General features: G+C 39.0%; 1 pseudogene; it reads right to left on the bottom strand.

The window, feature by feature from the left end:
• Window positions 1-4,099: 4,099 nt before the first annotated feature.
• LOC125366988 lies at window positions 4,100-18,743 on the bottom strand (annotated as a pseudogene).

The following is an 18,743-nucleotide window of genomic DNA, read 5'->3' as shown; positions in this document are numbered from 1 at the left end:
TGAAGTGTTGGATGTGCATTATGGTACACTTGTCCATTATCATGCTGTGGCTATTACAAAATACTTATCACAGTTTACATGAAGGACTTAACAGTATAAGAAATTTAAAAATGAAAGAGGAAAAAAACCTTTCTAATGAGATTGATAGTGGTCTATTATCCCTGTATATTCATTGCATTATACAGTATTTTATCACTGAATTAAAAAAAAAATTCTTGGTAGCATATATACAGAGGTCTTATTGAGACATCTACATGTAGGCATGAATGGGCCTTAGCCTTACAAGGTAATGGCTGTGATTAATATCATAAATATGTTTATAGATTCTTGTGGAATATACATACAGATTTCTCTAATGGATAAAATTAAATTCCCATGATTTGTGTGTAAGTGTTCTCTTTCTCTTAATTCTTGGCTGCATTTGTTATTAGTAAGCTAGACATTGTCACTGGAGTAAGATAAAATTCAGTGTTATTTGGCTTTGCATTTTCCATATGCAAAGATGTTTAATATATCTTTGTATACTTTTGTGAGCCATGTATACTTCTGGTTTTGAGAAGTGTCTTTAAGTTTATTTGCTAATTAGTTGTCCAGCTTATTCCTCAGGAGTTTAGGTTCCTGTGATTCCAGCATACTCTGGTGATTAATTCCCTTACCATGTGTTTAATATGCAAAATCTGTAGGCCATATATTCTGTCTGGTAACTCTTTACCTCATGTGCCAAAGGTTTTAGTTTGATATAATCCCATTTGCCAACTCTTGCTTTTATTTTCTGCCTATAATGTTTTTCCATTATTGTTGTTCTTTGTGCTGTAGTGCTTTATCTTAAGCATTAGCTCTTAAATATTTTGGGGCTCGAAAAACAAGGTAAAAAAAATCCAGGGTCATTCGCAGCTTAAGGCTTCCTGGACACAGTATTTCAGAGAAGATGGCCACAAGTATGATCACAGAGAAAGAAACTGTGAATAGAGCCATTCAATTAGCACATGCACTGGCCTCGCGTGTCCCCATGTGGGGTCTTTGCAGCATAGGGAACCTGGCTGGCTCATAAACCAGAAGAGCCTCTGTAGCCAGCCTTTGCTTCCGGGAATAGGAGAAAAGCACTTTTGTAGATTAACAGACAAAAAAATGTAGCATATATATATACAATGTAATTCTACACTTCCATCTCAAAGAAAGATATTGTACCATTTAGGAGGAAATGGGAAGACTTGTAAAGACTTGTAAACATATATATTAAGCAAAGTAAGCCAGAACCAAGTAAATCCCAGGTTGCATGGCTTCCGTCATTTGTTGTAATTACAATATGCCTGTAAATTTACAAATAAACCTACTGGATGATAAAAGTCAAAATTACACTTCAACATGATAAACAATACAGGATTCTAGATAAGAGGACCACAAAGGCTCAATTGCTATGTGCATGAGATAGAAAAGACTTATTCAGGAAGAGAGTACCAGATTCCATCTGGAAAGAATAGCATTAACCTAGTTATAGACAGAGCAAGGATGCTGTGGGAAGAAGGAGAGACTCTAACCACACAGGATTATCTTGGAAGGAGCTGGTTGTCCTTACACATTGCAGAGGATAAGCATGTAATGGCATTGCTCCAGGCACTGAGCATAGTACACATGTGCATACACATCCATTCACTCAAACTATGCTAGGGCTTTCTCTCGGCATGTGTATGTAGAGAAATTAGATGTGACAACACCCACACACACAGAGAAAATATATGTATGTGTATATATACACATACATGTATGTGTATATATACACATACATGTATGTGTATGTATATTTATATGTGGTTGGTGTTCTTCCTTGGGTGTGAGGCTTTTCACTGTCTCCTCTATTCTAATTGGAGACAGCTATTTCCAAATACAGGGCTGGGAGAGATACTCTGGCTATTCTTCCCCTTTTTATAGTTACCATAATGGTTTGTGATTTATCCTCAAAATACTTCTTTAAAGCATCTGAGTAGATAATACCATGTGATGTGGGACAATATCTTGCAAATCAAGAGGTCCTTTCTATGTAGGAAGTGTAAATCAGACAGTGTCATTTAAGAGACTCATAAAATGAGAAGTTTGAAGTGACCCAGTAGCAAAATAGTCATGAGACATCAAGACTGTAAGCTACAGCATGGAATTAGATTTTGTACTTTTACATCGAACAAATAACATTTTTCATTTTATACAGAGATATGGTAATATGTGTACATGAGATTTGGGATACTATGTCAAGTCTCCACTAGAGCAATATTCACAAAACAATTTCAACAAAATGTCTGGATTTCCTTAACTTTTTTCCATTTCATCCATATAAAAGTGATTTAAGTTGAAATAATTAAAACCAAAATTTCCTCCCAAAGTTGAATGAAATCTAGATAAAACTCCCCCCTCTCTGAGTCATTAATTTCTTTTTTTTTGTTTGAGTCATTAATTTCTTAGGGAATAAAAGAAGAGTATTCTATCCATTGATTAAAGAAATATTGTATTTCCACAAACATGGAAAAGCTTTGTTCAAACTTATAAAATATTGGCATAAAATACTCATAAAATTTAACAAAATAAAAACTGTGCTATTGAAAATGCAGACAATGGACTGCTCTCTGTCACCTAGCCAAAAAGAGTGTGATATTCTACTGGGACTACATTAAAAGGTATGGCTGATCTATCATATTTAGCAGCACTTTGATAAAGCACAACATCTTCCAGGGCATGGATAAAAATAGGAAGAAATAGCTAGGCACCCAGTGGTTCATGATCTCCTGAGGAGACTGAGATCTGAAGATTTTAGTTCAAAGCCAGAATGGGCAGACTCTTATCTCCAGTTAACCACCAAGAAGTCTGAAGTGGATTTTTGGCTCAAGTAGTAGAGGACTAGCCATGAGCAAATAATAATAATTAAAAAAAAACTCAGAGACAGTGAACAGGCCCTGAGATCAAGCTTCAAGATTGACGCTAAAAATTTAAAGGAAGAGTCCTGTACCGTTTGTCCTAGGCATTCACACAGAGTGAGACCAATGGAAGATATTCTTAGGAGAGGAAAACAAAGGCACAATAGCTCTGTGCATCCTATCATATAAAATGCTATTTACTGAAATGAACTCAAGTAAATGGAAACAACGTTTTGTTTTCTTGGTTGCTGTTTATGTTTTCTTTCGCTTTGGTCTTGTTTGTTCATTTATTGTCTTCAGGAGTGTAAGTAGGGCACAGAATTGGAGGGACAAAGGGTAAACAAATAAAGCAGTGCTACTCACTGGACACCATATTGAAAAGGAAGGATAAAAATTATGGGTGGGGATGGGAAGGAAAAAAGTGGGACAGAGAGATACATGGGGTAATATTGTCCAAAAAGAAATGTACTCTTTCTATGATTTTTGTAACTGTAAATCCTCTATACATCACATTTACAATAACAATAAAAAATGCAAAAAAAAACCAAAAGAAATAACATCTTACTAGTAAAAACAAAATTTCTAAATATTTTTGATCAATAATCTGCCTTCTGTGTGTACCCACAGTAACAATACATTGAGTCCCATTTCTCTCTCTGTGACTTCTCTGACTGTCTGTCCCATTTTCCTCCTTCACTCTCTCCTCTTTTTATTCCCCTTCCACATCTTTTTTGCTCTCTGCTCTTCTTTCTACCTTTTTTTCCTCAATTCAGTCACAGTAAAACTATTCTCAAGAATAATTACCCAGGATTTTATCCTGTGAGAGGAAGGGCCTCTTCACTCCACTAAGTTATTTCTTGAGGCTATCTTGGAACAGTCATGGTGCTCTCCTTCTTGGTGCCTGAACACCCTGCTGGGATGGATGTAGCACAAGAATAGAATTTACCAGTGTCATGTATCATTATGTGTACACCTATCCCTTCTCCTAGGACTTAGCTGAAAAGACACTAAGAAAAGGGAACAAAGAGTAAATACATGTTAAATAAAAGAAATAAAAATATACAAGAAAAGATGTAAGCAATAGACCCTTATTCATTGAAGTAAAACTTCCATAATATATACAAATGTAAGACTGGAAAATTATTATAGATTTAGTTCCAAAATTGTATGTAGTAATCAGATATATGAGTTTAGTCTTAACAATGCTTATTTCTACTTCTATGTCTTTTATCCCTGAAGGCATGCAGACATTTTCTGTCTGGCCCTAAAAAGATGATGTAGCACTTGGGGGCAAAGATGCAGCCGAGGAGCCCTGAACTGGAGGCCAAGATGGAGAAGACCTCCACAGCCACCATGAACTTCCCCTTAGCGCTGTGGTAGACAGGAAGGAAGGTGAGCCACACACTACAGAACAACAGCATGCTGAAGGTCAGGAACTTGGCTTCATTGAAGGTGTCAGGCAGGTTCCTGGCCAGGAAAGCCACAGTGAAGCTGGCCAAGGCCAGGGAGCCCAGGAATCCCAAGACACAGTAGAAAGCAATGAGAGAGCCCTTGTTACACAGGATGATGATGAGGCCATGTTCAGAGTGTGTGTCTGTGTCTATGAAGGGAGGAGAGGTTCCCAGCCAGAGTCCACAGAGAGTCACCTGGATCAGAGTGCAGATGGGAATGATGAAGTTAGGAGCCCTTGACACCAGCAGCCACCTCATCCTTCTACCTGGAGAAGTGACCTTGAAGGCCAGAACCACAGTTACAGTTTTGGCCAATACAGCAGAAACAGCTACAGTGAATACAATTCCAAATGTGGTTTGCTGTAGAATGCAGGTGACTGTCTTGGGACAGCCAATAAAGAGCAAGGGACAGAGGAAACAGAAGATGAGGGAGATGAGCAGGATGTAGCTGAGAGCCTGGTTGTTAGCCTTGATAATGGGGGTGTTGTGATATTTCACAAACACCCCAAGGACAACTGCTGTGAGTGTAGATAAACCAAGAGTCATGCAGACCAAGGCCATCCCCAAGGGCTCTCCATAATGCAGGAAACTTGCAGCTCTTAGAAGGCACTGGTTTCTCTCTGTGTTGGCATACTGATGATCTGGACACTTCACACACTGCTCCATATCTGTTTAGAAGTGTGACATATTATTAGTTCTTGTTGAGGTCCACTCAGTTTTTTCAAATAAATTAGGAAATTTTTAACTTAGATTTATTCCTAACATGTCAACATTTCCTATCATAAGTGTACTTTTTTCTTTTCTACATTAGAACCTTCTTGCTTTCCATATTCTTCTTTATATAGGCGATTTTTTTAATATTGTATTTTCATTCCATGGTTACCACATGTATCCATAATGTGCCAATTTTGTCAGGCTAAAATACTAACAACCTTTTTTTTACACTTTTTGTCACTCTTTTTAGCAGTTAGCACTGTGCCCATTTCTGTTATCCTATTGAAAGTTCAGAAGGACACACATACATTTTCCTACATGTCTTTTATGACATTCTTAATCCCTGTGGCACATAGCTGCACTCCAATTACCTGTGAAACAATATGAACAGAGCAAACACTTTTTGATTCTCTAAAGCCACACTCAGTCTCACTTGTTAAACTGATTCTTTCTGAACACTTTCTCTGTTGCAGAAACAGTTCTCTGCACTACAAAATAAAGGTGTACAAAATCACTGTTTCCTGTGTGGACAAAATTTATCTCTTAAGGTGAACACTCTTCTGAATATGATGTGCTTAATATTTTGTTAGGGTTTTAAAGTTAATGATTAGTGACATGAGGGATTTCTTGGAGATAAGTTCCTCTGCAATAGAATAGAAAATATTAATGAGCAGTAGAATAGAAAATATTAATAAAACAATTTATTCAAAGTTGTGACCTGTGGTATTTTAACTAGCAATGCCATCAGTTGTCACAATTAAATTAACAGAGTGAAGGAATATGGGCTATGTAATCCTAATACACAACTTTTGCAGTGACTTGTTGGATTCAGGATATCTATAGAGAGATAAAGAATTTCTTTCAGAAGTCATGGGCTTACCTGTACCATTAGACATCTCATTCTCTGGGCAAGGGGTACAGTGAAAGCAACAGACAGCCTCCCCCTCCTGAGGAGATTTCCTATATCCAGAATGACAGCTCTCACTACAGACAGAGTTAGGAGTCTGAGGGAAATCAGATATTTGTCAATAACTTCAGATTTTTTCCTAACATCTCCCTCTTTCTTTTCCAGTAAGAAGGAGATAAGAATCTTCTTTTCACATAGGCACCTTCAATGATACCTCTAACCAGAGAAGCCTAAGTAGCCAACTAATGAAACCTCCACAGAAGGGAACAAAATTAACTTTCAACTACATAAAGTGATTCCTCAGGTATTTTTGTCACGATGTTAGAAACCAGGTAAATGTAATTTTTTAAGACATTCTAAATAACATTTTGAAACACACTTATTTTTTTTTTTGTGCTGATCCTAGGACTTTCTATCAAGGACAGGGTACTGCTCTTGAGCTCTTTTTACTCAAGATTAGCACTCTACCACTCAAGCCACAGTTCGACTTCCAGATTTTGGTGGCTAATTGAGATAAGAGTCCACAAACCTTAATTCCTTTTTGAGATTTACCCTGACCTGTAATCTTAGGTCCTAGAACATTAGTGGCAGGAATAGCTAGGATGACAGATATGAGAACCAGCTCCTATCCTTGTTAAATTATTATGTTCCTTTTGTATTCAAGAGTCACTTAACCAGTTTACATTCCCACCAACAATGAAGTAGGGTTCCCTTTTGGCCACATCCCCTCCAACATTTCTTACTGTTGGTTTTCTTGATATAAGACATTCTTACTGGGGTGAGATGGAATCTCAATGTTGTTTTGATTTGCATTTCTTTTATAACCAGTGATGTAGAGCAATTTTTCATATGTCTCTTGGCCATTCTCATTTCCTCATCAGAGAAGTCTCTCTTTAAAACTTTAGCCCACTTGTTGAGAGGGCTATTGGTTCTTTGTGGTTTTGTTTTGGAGGAATGTAATTTTTTTAGTTCTGCATATATTTTAGATATGAGGCCTTTGTCCGTTGTATGGCTGGTAAAGATATTTTCCCAATCTGTGGGCTTTCTGTTCATCTTGGGAGCTATGTTCTTTGCCCTGCAGAATTGGTGTAGAGAAAAAACAGAAGAGGCTTAGGTGTTTCAACTTTAGATAGAAAAGGAAGATTAGGCACTCTCAAAGGAACGAGTCTTTGGAAAGGGGAGGGAGGAAGACTCCAGATAGAGGGTCAGATTAAGGACCCCCCCCCCACTTTTAGGCCTGTGCTTAAGAAATAACAAAAAAGAGCTGGGAATGTGGCTTATCGGTAGAGTGCTTGTTTAGCATGCATGAAGCCCTGGGTTCAGTTTCTTAGTACCTCTGGAAAGCAGTATGGAGATTCCTCACAAGGCTAAACATGGAGCTCCCCTATGACCCAGCAGCTCCACTTTTGGGCATCTACCCAAAAGACCACAAACAAGAACACACTAAACCCACCAGCACAACAATGTTCATCGCAGCACAATTTGTCATAGCTACAATATGGAACCAACCCAGATGCCTCTCAGTAGACGAATGGATCAGGAAATGTGGTACATATACACAATGGAATTTTATGCCTCTATCAGAAAGAATGGCATTGCCCCATTCATAAGGAAATGGAAGAACTTGGAAAAATTATACTAAGTGAATTGAGCCAGACCCAATGAAATATGGACTCTATGGTCTCCCTCATAGGGAATAATTAGCACAGGTTTACACAAGTCACAGCAGAGGATCACAAGAGCCCAATAGCTATACCCTTATGAACACATAAGATGATGCTAAGTGAAATGAACTCCATGTTATGGAAACGACTGTTATATCACTGTTGTAATTACTTTCAACATGTGATGTGAAACCTTAGCTTCTATTATTGATGACCCTCTTGTATCCCCTTCCTGTGGCTGTACCTGCACTATCACTATATCCTATCTGAGTACACTGGAAACTGTGTATACTGGTATTAGAACTAGGAAAGTGAAAGGGAATACCAAAATCGAGAGACACCGGGTAAAAAGACAAATGACTACAAAAGAAATACTTGCAAAAGTGTTTGGTGTAAATCAACCGAACAACTCATGGGGTAGAGGGAAAGGGGGAGAGAGAGGGGGGAATGAGGGAGGAGGTAACAAATAGTATAAGAAACGTATCCAATGCCTAACATATGAAACTGTAACCTCTCTGTACATCAGTTTGACAATAATTTTTTTTAAAAAGAGTCACTTAATAAAATTGTTAAGTTGGAAATAATTAAATGTGTAATGCATAGTACTTAAATTTCTGGGTGTACATGTGCGAGACCTAGGCTTGAACTCAGGGGTTGAGTATTGTATCTGAGCTTAATTGCTTAAGGCATGAGCTTGATGACTTGATTTACAGCTCCATTTCCATCATTATTGCTGGTTAATAGGAGATAATTGTCCTAAAGTCTCTCTTACTAGGTCTGACTCCAAACCATGATATTCACATCTCAGCTATCTCAGTAAGTAGGATTACAGGAGATTGCTGACACCAAGTCAGATAAACATTTTAATGTTGAATTTTGCTTACCTATTTGCTTTTAAATGATTATGCTTAGATCGAACAAACCTTTGTAGTTCCCATGGCCCACTGAATCATATCTTCAGATAAAGACAGCTGATGACCATGTAAAGCATATGGAGAATACATTCCTACTTTCACCTCAAGTTGAAGACCTTCTGGAAAATTCCAAACATTTACAATGTCATACTCTGCCTCAAGTTTCCTCTTCTGATCCAAAATTATTTGGTCTCCAGCAAGATTGTGAAATTGGATGTTCTTCAGGAAAGAGTGCAGCTAAAAGAGATTCATTGTCTTATGGTGAAATGTATTCGAAAGCTAAGACAGAAAACTTGAACTAAGAAAGGCTCCACATTGCATTTAATATCACATTCAGAATTAAAGAATACAACAGAAATCTAATACAGTATCCAGAACAAAATCTATGGAAGATAAAAATAATATTTCTGAATCTTGCTCACTCAAAAAAGAGGTAGAAGGCTTATTTTTAAGAGAAACTAATTCTATATATAGTTATGAATAAAAAAATTCTAAGTTGCCTACCTGCAGTTTTCCAAAGCCATTAATTTTATGATTGTGTAACATTTGAGCTTGCTAAATTTTCAAAACAAAGGGTAGAATTATTCTGAATCACTTATGAAAAATGTGGATAATTCTGCTAAGCAAAACATCCTTTGCTACTTCTTAAGAAGCTAAAAGGGAAAAATGAGTCAACAGGTTTCAAAATACTAGCCATTAACATGGTGAGGTTATCTGAAATGAAAAGAATTTCTAAAAACAAGGAATATATATCTTTCTTGTTATTGACCTCCTTTTGCTTAATATCGTATGAACACATGTGTAGAGCACATCACAGATAATTAATCAGCTATAATTTCCTGAATTCTGGAAGCATACTTGAAACATTGCATTTCATACAGTGAGACACCCCTCTAGGAAATGACTTTGCTCACAGTGTGTGCCATCCAACAGTGAAGATGTTACCTGTGCAGGGGAAGGCACTGTGCCTTCTCTATTTCCCATTGTTTGTACTTCTGTTTGATGAAGAATCATCTCATGTAGAGCCTGGGCCACAGCATACACAGCGTTGTATATCTTGTAACTGTCTGCAGACATAGTCATGTCATAATTATGCCTAGGCAACCAATCCAAGGAGGCCTCACGAGGACAGTTCTCCCACATTACACAGTCAGACTCAGAATCTGAGCAATTGAAAGTGAGAAACCACAGCCTAGCAAGGAAAAAGTCTTCTGGGTATTGGGAAGGGTTAACTGTCTTGACAAAATCTGTGAATCCAGAAACATCTGGGCGATGATGTGAGAAAATGAGAGGTACATGGAAGGAGCCTAGCAGGAAATATTTCTTTCTGATGGGTAACTCCAACTGTGAGTTCAATATACACACTTTGCCTTTTATTAATAGTTGCTCGACACAGTTCATTAAATCTAGTAGGGATTCATCATCACCGTATATAATGAGAACATTTGCTGAAGACTTATTAATCTGGTTATAAATTGACATTATCTTGAGTGCGAATGATAAGGAATGGGTTGGAATCGCTAGCTCAAAGGCTATACAAACTCTGCTCTTGGCCATCTCTTCTTTCAATACAGGAAGAATCCACAAACCATTCTTATCTACTAAGGTGAACAGTCCCACCCAGTTCCAACGAAGTGAAGCAGCAAGGAGACCATGGCAGTGGCCATTGATGTGTCCTTTTGGGCCATCTGATAGAGAGCAGGAAACTTGTTATGATCGCTCAGGGCATGATTAAAAGGCCCAATTGTAAGCTAAAGGGAATGAAAATTGGACAGCCCAAAGATGAGAATGTTACCATCTCTCACAATCTCTATCATGAAGTATATTAAGTAAATAATCAGTAAAATTATGTGGAAAGCCATTTTTTTCATTATTTTTTAAAACTTTTCTAATAGTTGTGTAATGTATCGATATACTCTCACAATGACTTTGATATTTGTCATTATTTCTGTGTACAACTCCTATATATACCAACCATACCCATTCCAACCTTAGTCTATTTTCACATCTGTACATTGAATGTCATGTTGTATTTTCCCAACCATCTGCTTCCACTCCCCATTCCTCTGCTCCTTTTCACATACATTTAATATAGGCTTCAGCTTTCCATTGTTCATTTATTTTTATACTGTATGTTATTTGGTCAGACATAATACACCATGGAATTCCATCCCTATGTATACCATAAACTAGCCAGGTAGTCATGCATATACCCAAATGGCTTTGTATGTTTTCCATGGTGATTTCATATTTCATGGTCATGTTTTAGATCTAACATTCATATAGAGAGAACACATGTCCTTTCTCTTTTTGAGCCTGACTTCATTCAACATAATATCTTGCATGAGTGTGTGTCTGTTTGTGTGTGCAAGCTAGCCAGTAGAGTGCAATGAACTCAGGGTCTCATGCACTAACTTGACTTTTTCCCTCAAGGCTAGCATTCTGCCAACAGAACCAAACATTCACTTTCTGCTTTTGGCTGGCTAACTAGACTTAAAAGTTTCTTGAGTCACTGGGATTACAGGTGTGAACTACCAGCACACTGGTCATCATATCTCCACACTTTAAAATCATTTCCTATTTCTTGCTTTAAGAAAAAGAATCCCTTTGTCTGCTCTAATTTTTCTAGACTCTTTACACATGGGACTAAAATATCCAATTATTTTTAACTCTTTATTTGGATATCACAAAATTCAATAGGCTCATACAGTATCCTCCTTTAATTCTATTCTATCACTTGAAGTGGCATTAAATTAAACGTTTATGTAATATCCCCCCACTTTCTCATCCTCACCTGTGGAAAGCTGTAGAGGCCTAGCAATGTTCCAATCTGGGCAGATGTTAATCCTGATGGTCCTGTCAGCACTGCTCTCGATTTGCTCTCTCTGATACAGGAGTAGTTTGGACTCCTGTACTTCCCAAAGAGGCAAATGAAGGGATTTTTAAATGCTAGACACTCTCCAAATTTAGCATCATAGATATCAAATCCCAGAGTCAAGTTGTGTAAAAGATGAGGATTTTTGTTGATTCTTTCAATAGCAAAAGCCAAGGCTAAAACAAACTGGTAGTTTTTGAAGATAAACCTAAATAATGAGCACAGCAATTTAGGAAGACTAATTCAAAACATGACTTTGGGGGCTGGGAATATGGCCTAGTGGCAAGAGTGCTTGCCTCATATACATGAGGCCCTGGGTTCGATTCCTCAGCACCACATATACAGAAAATGGCCAGAAGTGGCGCTGTGGCTCAAGTGGCAGAGTGCTAGCCTTGAGCAAAAAAGAAGCCAGGGACAGTGCTCAGGCCCTGAGTTCATGGCCTAGGACTGCCCCCCGGACCCCCCCCCCCAAAATGACTTTGATAGACTGAATACTTGCTTTTTTTTTTTTTTTTTGGCTAGGGAACAGGTTAAAATATTACACTTATTTTAAATGAGGTAATAGTTGGATTATGGACCATATCTGACATGAAATAATGACACAGTGCCTAGATTGATATAGTAAATTTTTACCTACAGTAAAAGAGACAGAGAGAAAGAGAGGGAGACAGAGAGAGACAGAGAGAGACTTTGTGTGTGGGTATGTGTGAGTGTCCTGGAGCTTGGAATCAAAGCCTGGCCACTTTCCTTGAATGTTTTTGCACAATGCTACCACTCCGTTACTTGAGCCAAAGCTCCACTTCCAGATTTTGCCTGGGTAATTTCAGATAAAAATTATCACGGATATTCATGTCCAGGCAGGGTTCAACCCTCAATCCTCAGATATCAATCAGCCTTTTGTATAGAGAGGATTACAACCATGAGCCACCAGACTGAAAGAAGAATTTAAATCAACTTCCTCAAAATGTGTGTCACAAAAGAAAAAATTTCATACCACTGTCCAGTAGGGAAGGTAATGTGCCTGTAACTTTTTGGCACAGAATTCCTGCCACTGACTCAGGTTGTCTGTAATAACATCACTTCATTATCAACCATGATATCTGGGATACAGAAGATACAGATATGGTGGAATAAAGTGAAGAACATACAGCTGTGGAAAGGAGAAGCTACACTGAATGAAACAAGAGTCATCTACTGACAGGAAGAAAGTCATTTAGGAATACTTGCAAAGTAAAATAATGAAACTTAGCTGTTTCTGTTAGACTTGAGATGGGAAGTCAGTGTAGAGAAGACAGAGGATATTGATGTGCACACCCAAGTCTGCTCAGCCAATGCTAATCCAGAAAACATAACAAACAGTAAATGGAAATAAAAGGATAAGTTACTTACGGCTTATTGTCTTCTTTCCTGGAAGCATCACTGTTACTGACATCTGCTCCTAAAGTGTAGAGAGGGAAAAATCCATCAATTAGCACATCTCCATCCATGTGAGTTCGGTGCTTCATTGTAGAATAGCAGCTAGTACCAGCCAAGGACATGACAGCAAGGGGAAGCTGGAGAAGAATGAGTATGAAGATCAAAGGGCACATCCTTGAAGCATCTGCCCAGCTGAAATTCTGCCTGGAAATAAAGATTGCTGGGCCTGGTATGTATACTCATATATGTTTGTATGTATTTATGTGTATCTTTTTATTGGCAGAGATTACACTGTAGCTCATGTTCTTTCATCTAAGCCTCTTGCAAATCCCCCAGGAAAGAATGTGTAAAAATCTTCCCTGGGGTTGTGCATCTGTGGCCTTCTATCCAAGAGAAAAAACATGAGTTGGAAAACATGTTTTCAGATTTTCCTTCATCATGCAGGTGCTATGATTTCCTCCAAGAGAACAGACAATGAAGCCCATGGGATGAAATTTTCTTTGATATATTTTGTCCAATATCTGTGTCAAAAATCTATTTACATGAACGCCATTTGGGATTATGCCACTGGATTTCATCAGAGAATGCCATGTCATGTACTGTGCCAATGAGATGATGACCAAAGATATGAGGGTATCATACCCATAGGGTCAAATCTTACACCCTATGTCCCTTAGAGCCACAGAGGATTGATGGTTGATGCAAGCAGGTTTCAGAAGGTATTCCATATGCAGAGGCCTCTACAAATGTACTTATTTCATATTGTCGAAGGAAGCAAGCATGCTGCTGAAACTAGCAATCAATCCCTGCCGGGCCAGCAGGCAGGGGGACAAGAATCCTGACTGAGGGGTGGCAGGGATACGGAAAAGGAAAAATAAGGCAAGAGAAAAAAGACAAGAGACAAAGATGGGGTACGGGAGGTCTGCAGCCATAAGGTTGAACCTCAAGACTGCAGCAACAGTTTATTCTTAACTTCCAGCTTATATGCAGTTTTGGAACCAGAGAATAGCATAGGGTTGTTAAAATTCCAGAACACAAAGAGGCTTTGAAGTTTACAACATTTGATTACAGTAAACACAAGGTAACAAAGCAATTCCGGACAGTGGCTGTGGACTTTGCCTTTAGCATATCCTGGCGGTAACAGCACAGCCAGAGGTGATAATGAACCTAGGTGCAGGTTTGGCTCCCGACATCTTGGCGACATCGGCACAGCCAGAGGTCAGGATGAGCTTAGCTGCTAGCTCGGCTCCCGACATCAATCAATGGCAAAATTGAGACACAATTCCATTCTGAACTTTCACCTTCAAACTGGTAATTTTTTTCTTAAACTTTCTAATATTGATCAAGTTATTTTCATGATGCACCTGTCTTTGAACCATGTGGTAATCGTGTCATTCTTCTGTATCCTAAGCCTTAATCAAGATGAAAAACAACTATATGCTTCCACTTGTCAGAATTCCATGCAGAGACCTCAATGGTCTCAGAGAACTGGGCCATTTTATGTCATTTTTTGGCCATTTTCACCCAATTATCTGTTTTCAAAATATTGAACTCAGGGCCTTGGTGCTGGCCCTTAGCTTTTTCTACTAAAGTTTGGTGCTCTACCACTTGATCCACAGCTCTACTTCTGGCTTTTGGTGGTTAATTGGAAATAAGAGTCTCATGAACTATTCCCCTCAGGCTGGCTTTTAATCTCAATCCTCAAATCCCAGTGTCCTGAGTAGCTAAGGTTATAGTTGTGAGTCATTACATTCCATCTTGAAATTTTCTGGTATTCAACTGATATGCTGCTTTTCCCTAGTGAATTTAATAAATTTCTTGATTCCTCCACCTCCTGGGACCATAGGAAGATGATAAATAAAAATAGTTGCTTAAGGACAGCCATAATAATTCAAAATGTGTTTATGGCATGTGTATAAAATGCAAGGAACTACACATTCGTAACTTTCTCACTATTTCCAGTCACCTTGATGCATTTTCATTAATTCCTCACAGTTTATGTTTTTTGGTGCTAGTATTGGGGACTGAACTCATGGCCTGGGGGCTGTCTCTGAGCTTTTTTGCTCAAGATTGGCCATCTACTACTTGAGCCACAGCTCCACTTCTACTATTTTGCTGGTTCACTGAAGACAAGTATCTCATGGACTTTCTTGCTTATGTTGGCTTTTCAACTGTGATCGTTAGATTTCAAGCTAGGAATACAGGTCTGAGTTATCACACACAGCTTCAGTGTATTTTAATAGATACACACCGTCTTACAGAATTCTTGCCCAGGGATTATTAGCAGCCTTTTCCCTCCAAGTCTTTTGCTGTCTTCACCTGTACCTGCCTTAAAAGCTGTTCTTAACCAGTTAAGTGAAGATCACCTTCTGTGCTGAGCACTAACAGAATTCATTTGTATTTAGGCAAAAGCAATTGCATTCAAGTTTTGTGATCAGCTTGAGGAGCTATGAACCCAAGTGCTGGTCTTAGAGCTGCATTTCAGCTTATAAATAAAGACGAGTAAAAGCCATGGCTTGGAAGCATTCTTTTTCTCTCTCTCTCCTTCCCTCCACCCCTCCATGTGTGTGTGTGTGTGTGTGTGTGTGTGTGTGTGTGTGTGTGTGTGTGGCCAGTACTGGGATTTGAACTCAGGCCCAATTGCTGTCCTTTAATTAGAATTTCTACTAAAGGATAGTCAGTGATTATTTGCTTGATTTTAATATACATTATAGTTATTTCCTATGTGGGGATTGCACAGAACACAGAGCTATTCAGTACCTTCTTATAGCCTTTATTAAAGTCAAGATCTTTTTTCTACAAAGGAAGTATTATGTTATCAAATCATAAATAAAATTTCTGGTGGCATTGACATGATATCAGGAAAAACTTGTCATCAAGAGTCATATAAATCCAGGTTCCAATGGCTCACCCATGTATTCCACTTAGGAAACAGAGGTTGGTGAGAAGCAGTTCAAGGCCAGCCTGAGTAAGAATTCCATGAGGAGACCCCATATCAACAATTTTATATGGTGGTGTATGCTTGTCATCCCAGCCACAAAAGTGGCTAAGATTGAGAAAACTATTATACCTGGTCAGCCTTGGTTAAAAAAAAAAAAAAGTCATGTGACCACGCCTACCTGACTCAAAAGAAAAATCTGGGTCTGGTGACACATGCCTCTCATCTGGGCCTTAGTTGGACTTGCAAATTGGAGGCTAAAATTCTTCTATCTGTACAAAACCTGTTCCTGTTTCAAAAACAACTGGAGCAAACAGGGCTCGAGTGGCCAAACACATGCCTCATTAGAAAGCATAAAACCTATAGCTCAAATCAGTGTTATTAAAAAAAAAAAGGTTAACACAACATACAAAGAATCAAATAGATGAGCTTAAAAGTGTAACCAGGATACCAAGAACTGGTGATTTCACACCTGTCATTCCAGATACTCAGGAGGCTGAGATCTGAAGTTGTGGTTCAAAGCCAGCCCAGGCAAGAAAGCCCATAAGACTTTTATGTCCAATGAACCAGCAACAAGCTGGTTGTGGACCGCTAGCCTTGAGTCTGGAACAAAAAAAAAAAATTAGGGATATTGCATATGATCTGTTTTTATGCCCAGGATCATACATAAGTGCATGGGCCCCTGTACTCACACACATACACCCACACTCATACAACACACAAGTGTGACAAAGCAAGGAGAAAGTACCCTCCCATTGATCTGTGGTCAGGGGTCAACAAACAGATGGAGTCCCAGGAAAGGCCAGAGCCATGAGACAGAGACAACCATTCCGAGAGCTGGACAGTTCTGCTCTTAGGGTGTCTCTGCTTTGGGCTCCAATGCTTGTCAAATGAAGACCCATGCACCCTAACATCTCTGAACAAATGGACACTGAAAATCTAAACACAACCTCTGTATTCACAATACTCTTATTCTTTGGTGCCTAAAATGATACCTTTGTATGCATGCTTTATGATTATTTTTATTTTTTGATTGATTGATACAGTAAATTATAGACAGTAAGTGGCTGTCCCACAACTTAGAAGTTTGCTTACAACCATTCAGAAAAAGATGATTGTGTTCCAGTTCTTTCCAGGCTGAATTCACTCCAGATTCCTCATGGGTGTTCACAGGATACATGTACCCTACTAGCACACAGAAACTCCTAGGGCTCCAGAGCTAGGATTGAAAAGCTAAAGACCAAACATGCTATCCCTTGCAGCTGGACTGAACTTTGGAGTTTAGGTCCCTGGAGAATGCACTTCTGTCCCGGATTTTATTACTGATGCTGAGAAGAGATTCCAGGAGAAAGGTTCTTGACTACATACACAGAGCAGAAAGTTCAGGAGAATCCTCCTCTGTCACCACCCAGAAACCATTGGATGCCAGGCTATAGAATTGGCATTTTTAAAATTTTAAAACTGATCTTCTTTCTTTTTTCACCCCTTTATTGTCAAAGTGGGGTTACAGTTTCATATGTAAGGCAGTGAGTACATTTCTTGTTCAGCTTGTTACCTCCTCCTTCATTTTCCCCTGCCTCCCCCCTCCACCATTTCCTACCCCCATCATGGGGAGTTGTACAGTTGGTTTATACCAAATGGTTTTTTATGTATTGCTTTTGGAATGGCTTGTCATTTTATCCTTTGTCTCTTGATTTTGATATTCCCTTCACTAGTTCTAATACATGTATATACAGTATCCAGAGTACTCAGATGAGATACAGTGATAGCAGGGGTACAACCACAGGAAGGGAATACAAGAGGAACAAAAAAACCCTTACAGTATCACATGGCATATTGAAAATAATTACAAAAGTGATAAAACACTTGTTTCAATAACATGGAGTTTATTTCACTTAACATCATCTTATATGTTTATAAGGGCATATATATTCAGCTCTTATGATCCTCTGCTGTGACTAGCCTAAACCTGTGCTAATTATTCCCTATGAGGGAAACTATAGAGTCCATGTTTCTTTGGGTCTGGCTCACTTCACTTAGTATAATTTTTTCCAAGTCCTTCCATTTCCTTACAAATGGGGCAATGTCATTCTTCCTGATAGAGACATAGAATTCCACTGTGTATATGTACCATATTCAGAATTGGCATTTTTTGTGGTGATGAGAGAATTTTGTACAGATCTGGACTTTGTGGGTCAATATTTTTTTCTTGTGTCTTAATGCCTTTGCCAAGCCATCCCAAACTTGAGAAAATATCTCAAAATCAACATTCCTTAGGCCCCTGGCTTGAGGATGGTAGCTCTCCAGAGGGAGAGCATAGAGCCTTTGTCTCAAATGACCCAGCCTGGCCATGAGGCTCATGAGATTTTTCAAGTCAGCCATGGAGATGAAGTTTGCCCAGAAACTGATGAAGCTGAGCTGGGAGCACTCTCTCAGAGCAGGTAGGATGGTCAAGAGGTGGGCATCAGTGAAGGTACAGTCCTCTAGAGCCAGGATTTCCAGAATGGAAGCCACTTGCAGCAGTGGAGATGCAGTGTCTCAGGATTGAAGTGGTGCTGGAGCTGCCTGGTGCAGTGACACCAGGACAGAAGCCTGAGGTCAGTTTCTGTCATTGCACAGGAACTCCGAGACAAAGTCTTCAGTGGCTTTAAACTCCTGAGGATGGTGGACAGATTTCCATCAAACAAGATGACATCCTCCACATGAAGCTTCTGGACATGCTGCAACTGCCCTAGGTGTGCGTCCAATTGGCGATAATGCTAGAATTTCATGGGACCAGAATGGTAGTAATCAGCGACATCTTGGAGAATTTGAGGATGTGAAGGTTCTCCATCTGTCCCGGTAAGGTGCAAATATTTTCATGGTTTCTCCACACCAGAATTTGTTCACCACCAGTTGCTGGATGGAATCCAGCTTCACCACAAGCAGTGACTTCTGAATTTCAGAGATGGAACCAGACAT

The sequence above is a fragment of the Perognathus longimembris genome, chromosome 18 (genome assembly GCF_023159225.1).
Source record: "Perognathus longimembris pacificus isolate PPM17 chromosome 18, ASM2315922v1, whole genome shotgun sequence".
NCBI classification, from domain to species: domain Eukaryota; kingdom Metazoa; phylum Chordata; class Mammalia; order Rodentia; family Heteromyidae; genus Perognathus; species Perognathus longimembris.
Note: the sequence above shows the minus strand (reverse complement) of the source record. Positions and strands in the feature narration are given on the sequence as shown.